The sequence below is a fragment of the Molossus molossus genome, unplaced genomic scaffold, assembly GCF_014108415.1.
Source record: "Molossus molossus isolate mMolMol1 unplaced genomic scaffold, mMolMol1.p scaffold_m16_p_12, whole genome shotgun sequence".
Classification (NCBI taxonomy): domain Eukaryota; kingdom Metazoa; phylum Chordata; class Mammalia; order Chiroptera; family Molossidae; genus Molossus; species Molossus molossus.
The window spans coordinates 46,113,663-46,121,367 of record NW_023425347.1 but is presented as its reverse complement, the minus strand read 5'-3'; positions in this window follow the sequence as shown (position 1 = coordinate 46,121,367).

Below are 7,705 nucleotides of genomic sequence, written 5' to 3'. Positions count from 1 at the left end.
CCAATGCGTAGTAACGTAAAACAAGCATTTATTCTCTTCACGATTTCTGTGGGTCAGGAACTCACATTTGCTTATAATCAGGCTAAACAGTCCAGGTGACACCATCAACACTATTCCTGGGGATCCCTTTAGTGATAATCCGGGTCACTAGTGCACTAGGATTTGCCAGGTGATTCTGGCTCAGGGTCTCTCACGAGGCTGCAGTTGAGATGTTGGCCAGGGCTACATCCATGTGAGGTCTGGCTGGGGTGGGAGAATTTGTTTCCAAGGTGGTTCACTCACATGACTGACAGTCCAGTTCCTTCCAGCATAAACCTGTCTGCAGGCAACTTGAGTGTCCTCATGACATGATGTCTGACCTCCTCCAGAGCAAGCAATCTAAGAAAGCAAGTTGGAAGTGACAGTTCCTTGTATGACTCAGTGTCAGAAGTCACAAACCATCCCTGTGCCACATTCTATGCATTAGAAGCAAGTCACTATGTCCAATATGCAGTCAAAGAGCAGGGAGTGAGGCTCCACCTTTGTAAGGGAAGCGTGTCAAAGCATTTACAGATACTTTAAAACCACCACTGCTCTTGATCAGTAACTCCTCCCAAAAGATCCCTAAGGGAATGTGCGTGCACACACACACACACACACACACACATACACACACACTGAAGATGGAGTTTGACCCCAAACCTCAATACATGGCCCTAGGTCTGTGGAGAAATTTTTAATTGAAGCTAGATGAGTCTGAATGGCATAATATCAAAGCAGGCCCAAAATCTTTAAGGAATGCTTCCGCTCCAAAGCTCACCACTCCGATGGGAGAGGAGTGGAACGCACCCCTATGATAGAAGAAAGAAGAAAGCAGAGAGAGAGCCAACAGACAAAGCAGATTTCCTTTAATGCCTAGAGTTGCTTGCCTGGGGTTTTTCTAAAAAGGGTAGTAGCTCCTGGGCTGCTTCTGTGTTGGGAAAATCGTCTGGAAAAGGAGAAAGAGATGATGGAGGCTTCTTAGGACAGTTGTAGTAAAGAAAAGAGAGGAGAAATGGTCCAACATGTGCATCCTGTGATGTTTAATTAGCAGAGTGACTCTACCCAGTGGTACAGTGGTCATTGTAATACCCTTAAAACTGATCAGATCAGAGCAGCAATCTCCTCTGTCAATGTGCAACAATTTGGGGCGTGGGTGGGATTAGCATTTCCTGTATTTTGGGTTTTAGCCTATTAATTTAGTTGATTTAACAATCTAGTGGTCAATCTAGAGTGTAATTTTGCTTCTCATAGGGGAAAGATTAGCAGCACAGTAGGTAAGTCCCATTTATTCCTTTTGTGAGACTCCTTTAGCAATCTTTGCTACTGTAACCATTGAGAGCTAACAATTAAGGTTGATCTAGACCAGAATACCTTATGACTGTCTCTCAGAGTTTCCCCTGGAAGTTTCTGAGATGGATTAAGCCTGGAGGTGAAGTTTATTCCATGGCTATCATATGCACTCAGCTGAGATTTTATTCTTTCTTTTTTTTGTCCAGCAACTTTCTTCTTTTAATTAATTAATTAATTAATTAATTAATGTTACAGATGTTTCTCCTCTTTCCCCCACTGATTCCCTTCTTTTCCTCCCTCCCTGCCCTGTCCCCAGCTTTGTTGTCCATGTCCATTGTTCATGGTTACATGAATATAAGTTCTGTGGTTTATCTCCCCCCAACACTCCCACTTCTGGGAATTGCCAGTCTGTACCCTACTTCCACAACTCTGGGAGTACCCTGTTCTTCAGATTGTTATGTTCATTATATTCCCCAAATAAATGAGATCATATGATACTTGTCTTTCTCTGCTTGGCTTGTTTCACTTAGGATAATACTTTCCAAGTCTCTTCATGTCGTCTCAAAGGATAAGATATTTTTCTTTCTGACAGCTGCATAGTACTCCATTGTGTATATGTACCACAGCTGTTTTATCCATTTGTCTACTGATTAACATTTGGGCTGTTTCAAGATCTTAGTTATTGTAAATAGTGCTGCTATGAACATGGGGGTATATATATTCTTCCTGATTGGTGTTTCAGGCTTCTTAGGGTATATTCCTAGAAGTGGGATCACTGGGTCAAATAGCAATTCAATTTTTAATTTTTTGAGGTAACACCATATTGCTTTCCACAGTGGCTGCACCAGTCTGCATTCCCACCAGCAGTGTGCTAGAGTCCCCGTTTCTCCACACCTTCATCAACACTTGTTGTTTGATGATTTGTTGATGGCGGCCATTCTAACAGGTGTGAGGTGATACCTCATTGTTGTTTTAATTAGCATCTCTCTGATGAGTAGTGATGTTGAGCATTTCTTCATATGTCTCTTGGCCATTTATATGTCCTATTTGGAGAGGTGTCTATTTAGTTCCCCTGCCCATTTTGTAATTGGGTTCTTTGCCTCTTTTTTGTTGAGCTGTATGAGCACTCTATATATTTTGGAAATTAACCCCTTATCTGATGTATCATTGGCAATTATGATCTCCCATACAGTAGGTTGCCTTTCCATTTTGGTGGTTGTTTCTTTTGCTGTGCAGAAGCTTTTGAATTTGATATAGTCCCACGTGTTCATTTTCTCCTTTGTTTCTGTTGCCTTAGGTGATGTATCAGTGAAAATTCTGCTGCGTATGTCTGAAATTTTGTTGCCTACATTTTGTTCTAGGATTTTTATGGATTCATGAGTTACATTTAAGTCTTTTATCTATTTTGAGTTTTTTCTTGTATATGGTGTATGTTGATGGTCTAGTTTCATTTTTTTGCATGTAGCTATCCAATTTTCCAAACACCATTTATTAAAAAGGCTGTCTTTACTCTACTGTATGCTCTTGCCACCTTTGTCGAATATTAATTGAGCATATTGCCTTGGGTCCATTTCTAGGTTCTCTGTTCTATTCCATTGATCTATGTGCCTGTTCTTGTGCCAGTACCAGGCTGTTTTGATTTTATTAGCTTTGTAGTATAACCAAATATCCAGTATTTTGATCCTGCCTACTTTGTCCTTCTTTTTCAAGATTGTTGTGGCTATTCATGGTCTTTTTTGGTTCCATATGAAGTTTTGAAGTATTTATTCTAGTTCTGTGATGTATGTCGTTGGTATTTTGATGGGGATTGCATTGAATTTATAGATTGCTTTGGGTAGTATGAACATTTTAATGATGCTAACAACGTATGTGCTTCCACTTTTTTATATCTTCCTCTATTTCTTTTTTCAATGACCTGTAGTTTTCTGCAAATAGGTCTTTTATTTCTTTGATTAACTTTACTCCTAGGTGTCTTAATTTTTTTTGCTGCGATGGTAAATGAGATTGTTTTCTTAGTTTCTCTTTCTGTGAGTTCCTCATTGATGTATAAGAATGTCATTGATCTTGACATTAATTTTGTATCCTGCTATTTTTCCAAATTCATTTATTAAGTCTAGTAGATTTTTGATGGAGTCTTTGCGTTTTCTACGTATAATATCATGTCATCTGTGAATAATGACAGTTTCACTTCCCCCTTTCCAGTTCGGATCCTTTTTATTTTTTCTTCATGTCTCATTGCTGTGGCTAAGACTTCCAGTACTGTGTTAAATAAGAGTGGTGAAAGTGGGCATCTTTGTCTTGTTCCTGTTTTTAAGGGAAATGCTTTTAGTTTCTGCCCATTGAGTATGATGTTGGCTATAGGTCTTTCATATATGGCCTTTATTATGTCAAGATATGATCCCTCTATTCCCAGATTGCTGAGCGTTTTTATCAGAAATGGGTGCTGGATTTTGTCGAATGCTTTTTTAGCGTCTTTTGATATGATCATATAATTTTTATCTTTCATTTTATTTATGTGGTGTATCACATTTATTGATTTGAGAATATTGTACCAGCCTTACATCCCTGGGATGAATCCCACTTGGTCATGGTGAATAATTTTTTGATGTATTGCTGGATTCGATATGCTTGCATTTTGTTCAGGATATTGGCATCTATATTCATCAGGGATATTGCGTTCTTTTTAGTGTCTTTTTCTGGTTTTAGAATTAGAATTATGCTGGCCTCATAAAACGAGTTTGGAAGTCTTCCTTCTTCTTGAATTTCTTGAAATAGTTTGAGAAGAATGGGTGTTAGTTCTTCTTTGAATGTTTGGTAAAACTCCCCTGTGAAGTCGTCCAGGCCTGGGCTTTTGTTTGCTGGGAGAGTCTTGATTACATCTTCAGTTTTCTTTGTTGTTATTGGTCTGTTCAAGTTTTCTATCTCTTTCTGGTTCAGTTTTGGGAGACTATGTGTTTCTAGAAATTTGTCCATTTTGCTTAGATTGTCAGATTTGTTGCTGTATAATTGTTCATAATATTTGTTAACAATCCTTTGTATTTCTGTGGTATCGGTTATTATTTCTCCCCTTTCATTTTTAATTTTGTGTATTTGAGTTCTCTCTGTTTCTTGGTGAGTCTAGCTAGTGATCCATCAATCTTGTTTATCTTTTCAAAGAACCAGCTCTTTGTCTCATTGATTCTTTGAATTGTTTTTTTGGTCTCCATGTCATTTATTTCTGCTCTGATCCTTACTATTTCCTTCCTTCTACTTGCTCTGTGGTTTTCTTTTTGTTCGCTTTCTAATTCTTTAAGTTATGAGGTTAGTCTATTAAATGTTTTTCTTGCTTCTTGAGTTAGGCCTGTAGTGCTATGAACTTCCCTCTCAGAACTGCTTTTGCTGCATCCCATGGATTTTGTGTTGTTGTGTGCTCATTTGTATTGATTTTCAAGAAGTTTTTAATTTCTTTTTTGATCTCCATGGTAACCCATTCATTATTCAATAACATGCTATTTAGCCTCCATATTTTCAAATGTTTTTGCATGTTCTTGTTCCAGTTGCTTTCTAGTTTCATGCCATTGTGATCTGAGAAGATGCTTGATATGATTTCAATCTTCTTGAACTTGTAGAGTCTTAGTTTGTGCCCTAATATGTAGTCTCTCTTTGAGAATGTCCCATGTGCACTTGAGAAGAATGTGAATTCTGCAGTTTGGGGTATAATTCTCTGTAGATATCTGTTAAATACATTTGGTCTAGTGCTTCATTTAGAGTCTGTGTTTTCTTGTTAATTTTTTGTCTAGATGATCTATCCAGTGATGTCAGCAGGGTGAAGGCCCCTGCTATGATTGTATTGCTGTTGATTTCTCCTTTGAAGTCCTCCAAAAGATTTTTAATATATGTTGGTGCTCCTAAATTGGGTGCATATATGTTTACCAAGGTTATATCTTTCTGTTGGATTGATCTTTTCAATATTATGTAGTGACCTTTCTTGTCTTTAGTTATGGCCTTCATTTTGAAATCTAATTTATCAAATATAAGTATTGCTACCCCAGCTTTTTTCCTTTTTGTTTGCATGAAAGATATTTTTCCATTACTTTACTTTCATCCTATGTGAGTCTTTTGTTGTGAGGTGAGTCTCTTATAAACATTTATGTGTCATACTTTTTTATCCAGTCACCTACTCTGAGTCTTTGTATCAGAGCATTCAAACCATTTACATTTAAGGTGATTATTGATATGTACTTATTTATTGACATTTTTGTTTAGTGTGGTTCTATTTTTCTTCCTATTTCTTCTACTAATTACAGCAGTCCTTTTAGCATATCTTGCAGTGCTGTTTTGGTGCTAATATATTTCCTTAGCCTTTTTGTGTCTGGGAAGCTCTTTATTTGACCTTCTATTTTGAATAATAGCCTTGCTGGATAGAGTAGTCTTGGATTCAGATCCTTGTTTTTCATCACCTTGATTACTTCATGCCATTCCCTTCTGGCCTGTAGTGTTTCTGTTGTGAAGTCAGCTGAGAGCCTTATGGGGGTTCCTTTGTAGGTAATATGTTGCTTATCTCTTGCTGCCTTTAGGATTCTCTCTTTGTCTTTAATTTTTGGCAGTTTGATTACTATGTGTCTTGGTGTGGGCCTGTTTGGGTTCTGCTTACTTGGGGCTCTCTGCGCTTCTTGAACTTGAATGCCTTCTTCCTTCACCAAATCAGGGAAGTTTACTGTCACTATTTCTTCAAATATATTCTCTAACCCTTGCCCATTTTCTTCCTCTTTGGGGACTCTTATGATGTGAATGTTATTACATATCCAGTTGTCCCACAGTTCTCTTAAGCTATCTTCCTATTTTTTAATTGATTTTTTCCTTTTGTTTTTCTGATTGGTTGATTTTTTTCTACCCTATCTTCTAATTCACTGATCTAGTCTTCAGCTTCCTCTACTCTGCTGGTTAGTCTTGCCAATGTGTTCTTTATTTCTGCTATGTCATTCCTCATTTCCACTTGGTTGGTTTTCAATGTTTCTATATTTTTACTCATGGTACTGATATCCTTACTCATGCTGTTGAGCTTCCTCAAGATCATGGTCTGAACTATACCTCTGATAATTTGCTTAACTGCATTTCATTTATCTCACCTTCAATAGAGTTCTCTTGTTCTTTCATTTGGAATTTGTTTCTTTGTTTCACCATTTGGGCTATGTCAGTGGGTTTTGGAGCCTGCCAAATTATCCCTGTGGGTATTGGTGTTCTGCTGTTTGTGGCTCCCTCTACTGGATTTGGATGAGCCTGGGTGGGCCCATGTTAAACAACACTGTCCAGTATTACTTTCCCAGTTAGATGTGCCAGCTCAGGAAAGATTCAGTTATCCTCTAGCTTTTTGCCTAGAGGCTAGTAGTCTCAGTTACTCAGCATCTTGGGATGTAGCCCTGGTATTCCATGTTAGAGGATTTGCAGAGGATGGGGCAGATGCTGCTTGTGAATGAGCCTCAATATGCATTTCTTTGACTCACCTGGAAAAGGCTGCATCTCCGAGGGAGGGGCTGCTGCTTTTCCCCACAGCTCTGGTAAGGAACAAATTGGCCACTGTCCTTGGTGGCCGCAACTCAGCAAAAACTCTGAGTGCCCTCCAAATCCCGGGTGTCCCCACACAGTTCCAGTCCAGTCTGCCCTCCCTCTGCCTGAGCCCCAGGTGAGTGGCTGTAGCCAAACCGGTGCTCTGTCCCGGTTCTCTGCGCTGTGGAGCAGGCTTGGTCTTCTATCCCCAAGGGCACTGCTCACAGCTAAAACCGCTGCTGTTCGTGGCCTCCCAGCCTACCCCCCCCCCATGCCTCTGCAGATCCTATTGGTGTCACTGGTTATATAGTCCTGTCCAGCTGCTTTCTTGTTGCCTTTTTTCTGAAGATTTGTCTTTATTTTAGTTGTAATTCCCGGTTGGTCCTGGGAGATCGTCTGTATAGCTTCCATTTACTCTGCTGCCATTTTCCTCTCTCTTGAGATTTTATTCTTCAATGAATGTCATTCATTCTGCCATCTCAAAAATGCTCAACGGCATTGCCTAATGACATAGGGTTATTGACAGGGGCACCATGTAAAAACAAGCCCCAAATACAGTTAAACAATATAAAAACACTCCAGATTTATGGCCATCATATTACATTTTTAAAATCTCTTCTCATAATCAGTTACTAATCATTATGTTGCACAGGGCCTATTTTGAAGAGCATTTGCTCTGACTTGCAGAAGTTCCAGCCCCCAATCCCCACTAGCCAGTGACAATTGTCAAGATAAGCCTTATGTGGCATGTTTGAGATCCTAAGATGTAACAGAGATAGTTTCCCCATCAGGCTTAATCAGCAGCTTTTCTGTTGCATTATAGGGAAATGCCAACTTCCCAGCTAGGGTCAAGAGGACACCTCACTAC